This window comes from Labeo rohita, chromosome 14 (assembly GCF_022985175.1).
Source record: "Labeo rohita strain BAU-BD-2019 chromosome 14, IGBB_LRoh.1.0, whole genome shotgun sequence".
NCBI lineage: Eukaryota > Metazoa > Chordata > Actinopteri > Cypriniformes > Cyprinidae > Labeo > Labeo rohita.
In genome coordinates this window covers 269,062-272,970 of record NC_066882.1, presented here as the reverse complement: position 1 = coordinate 272,970, position 3,909 = coordinate 269,062, and positions in this window count along the sequence as shown.

The following is a 3,909-nucleotide window of genomic DNA, read 5'->3' as shown; positions in this document are numbered from 1 at the left end:
GTGGACAAGACTAGCGACAACAAAGACTCTGAGCTGGTCAAGACCAGCGACAACAAAGACTCTGAGCTGGTCAAGATCAGCGATAACAAAGACACTAAGTGGACAAGACCAGCGACAACAAAGACTTTTGAGTGGACAAGACTAGCGACAACAAAGACTCTGAGCTGGTCAAGACCAGCGACAACAAAGACACTGAGCTGGTCAAGACCAGCGACAACAAAGACACTAAGTGGACAAGACCAGTGACAACAAAGACACTGAGTGGACAAGGCCAGCGACAACAAAGACTCTAAGTGGACAAGACCAGTGACAACAAAGACACTGAGTGGACAAGGCCAGCGACAACAAAGACTTTAAGTGGACAAGACCAGTGACAACAAAGACTCTAAGTGGACAAGGTGACAACAAAGCTAAGTGGACAACAAAGACTTTAAGTGGACAAGACCAGCGACAACAAAGACTCTGAGCTGGTCAAGACCAGCGACAACAAAGACACTGAGTGGACAAGGCCAGCGACAACAAAGACTTTAAGTGGACAAGACCAGTGACAACAAAGACACTGAGTGGACAAGGCCAGCGACAACAAAGACTTTAAGTGGACAAGACCAGTGACAACAAAGACTTTAAGTGGACAAGACCAGTGACAACAAAGACTCTAAGTGGACAAGGTCAGCGACAACAAAGACTTTAAGTGGACAAGACCAGCGACAACAAAGACTCTGAGTGGACAAGGCCAGTGACAACAAAGACTCTGAGCTGGACAAGACCAGCGACAACAATGACACCAAAGCCCTGACAGTTTTTTCAATTTATTTTATATGAAAATGTTTTTATTTGACAGAAACTGCCTGCGATTACTGACTGGTATCTGAAGTTAATGTTTATTAATATAAAATGCATTTGACGCGAAACCCACGAGATCGCTGTATAATGTAACCGTTCCAAAATATCGAATGTATTTATTTGACACCAATCAGGGGCAGATCTACCCCAAAATATCACAGATTAAAATATACATGTAAGCAGTGTTTTAATATGCTACATTTCAGCCGCGGTGATGACAGCATAAGGCAAAATAATGGCAAAAAATAATAAATTGTGCACGGTGGTTGCACACGCACACAGCGCGCCCAGTGTATTCGACTTCATTAACAAATGATCCTTATGAATCAGATCTTTTTGAGTCAAAAACACGAAACGCGGCCCAGTTCACTAACAAATTGTTTTTAATTTGTTCGTAAATCAGATAATTACTGCTTCTAGGCGAAGTCAGAAGTCCTCTGAGAAATCTAATCCCTACCGGATATGTCTGAGATTCATCGCGTAATTGTTTGGTGATCCGATTCTCTGACCGCTCGCTCCACTTTCATCATATATCCGACAGAACGATAACATGAAATCCGTAAGAAGATTCCGATCACAGACACTGATAACAGATTTAGGTAAGAATCTAGTCCTATTGTCAACATAATATAACTGATTTTAGTTGGCCCATTTTCCCGAACCATTCATTCAGTTCTCAAAACAAAGACACATTTCACAAAAAGTTTAACAAATAGTAAGTTAAACATTAGGTAGCAAAACTGATGACACACCAATCAGAATCTCTGCATCCTAACAAAGAGAGAGCTGAACGAATCGACACGGGTTTTATAATTACACATACGGTGTAATTACCAGTACATTAGATGATGTATATTTCACTATTCTATATTTACAGTAAACTGTAACATATGTTGTATACCTTCAAACATGTGACTGTCAAATTTGATTTGTAATAATTTTTTATGTGTGCTGCATTTTTGCAGAACTGAGAAATGACTGTCTAGAGATATAGTCTTACACTGTAAAAAGCAACCTATAGAATCTACTCAATATAATGGGGTAAACTGATGTAACAATTTGCACTCAGTTTGTTTGGGTAGATTCTATCCTATATGTCTGAGTAAAGAAAACCTAAATTTACGAATCTACTCAATAAAATGAGGTAAATTGAAGTAGCAATTTGCACTCCGTTTGTCTATATATTTGAGTAAAGAATACCTGAATTTAACAACTATGACAAACTAAAAAAAAGTAGATAGAGTCTACACAGCAAAAAGCCCAGTGTTAAATGAACTCTCACGGAAGTTTATTTGAGTGTTAAAATGAACACTGAAGCAGTGTCAAAGTTAATGAGGTAATTAAGTGATTCATTGAGTGATGATTGAAAATTATTGAAGACACCAAAATGTTTACGTCACCATTATAGTGGTCAGTGTTAGCATTAGTTGGGCTCTTGACCCGTAGCTTTTTAATATTAGCTTTTGTTCAACTGTTTAGTTAAACTAGCCAGACAAGCCAAAGAGCAAAAGTCATGCAGTGGTGATAATTCTGTTTTAAAATAAACTTAATTTGAGCCACTGAAATCATTTAGAGTTTTATATCCTTTATTTATTACAACTGCCTTGTGGTTTCACAGCAGCAAAAAAATGATAAAGCCTGAATTTTTGTTTAAATTTTGAATGGACTTTTTACAAGCTCCTCCAATCAAAAAAAACTTTCAAAAGCTGTTCTTTTAGGCACACACAGACATCATGAATCAGCATATGAATCTCAAAAATGGTGACAAACAGCATATTCAGAAACAGATCAACTCTAAACATCACGGAAATCATCAGCTCATAATTTATTCATGCCACAATGCATGATGGGAAATATGGATGAGTTTTGATTGGCTACAACATAAGTTTTTGTTGGTCACCATTGTTGTGATTCTCATGCTGATTGTTGATGTCTGTGTGTCTAAATCTAAAAAATGTTTATATTTTTTCTGGTCAAATAAATTTTAGAAACACCTGTCTGATTAAACCAACATAAACAAAATACAACTCACTTACTCTGATGGCTACTTCATGACTTTGTCAAAGCATAATCAAAACCACAAAATCTCACTTCTTCTGGTTTGTCTGACTGTTATAACTCAATTACAACACCCAAACAAAATCTAATATTAAGAAGTTACTGGTAAAGAGCTAAACTAATGCTAACACTCACCACTATAATGGCGACTTACAAAATTAGATTTTCTCCTTTTGGTGATTCTGCTTATTAACATCAGGCGTCTTTAATAATGGTCAATCATCACTCAATGAATCACTTAATTACCTCATTAACTCTAACGCTGCTTCAGTGTTCATTTTAACACTCTTGAGTATGGACTCAAACTCCCGGGAGAGTTCATTTAACACTGGGCTTTTTGCTGTGTAGACTTTACCTACTTTTTTTTAGTTTGTCTTAGCTGATAAATTCAGGTATTCTTTACTTAGACATATAGGATGGAATCTACCCAAACAAACTGAGTGCAAATTGTTACATCAGTTTACCCCATTATATTGAGTAGATTCTATAGGTTGCTTTTTACAGTGTATATATTAAGATATGCTGAATTTAATTTTCTTTGTGGTGCATACCGTTTATATACAATTCTTTGTTATTTGCATTTTTTTAGTGCTTTACATTTACTGCAAGATTACTTTACAGTAGTAAAATTACAATTATTTTTCCCAAAAGTTCAATCCCTAGTTATGCATCAGTATCTGTGATTTAATTTATGTTGTATACTGTAATAGACATTTAGCTGCAAAAATAATTCCTGAATCCTAATAAGAGTTTGTTTGTTTTTTTTGGTCACAGTGTTTTTGATCTCATGAGTGTTAAATTCCTAAAAACTATGCATGGGGGCTTGCTTTGGTGTTGCCACCCCTCACAGACCTCATGCCACCCCTTTGCCAGCCTAACAATTATTTTCTAGATCCGCCCTTGGATTGAAGAATTTGAGTTAATGCAGTTTTGGGTCTCAAATAAAATGAATGTATACTGACAGGATCTGGTATTTCTGAGATCAACATTTACAGGGGTCAGTGTGTA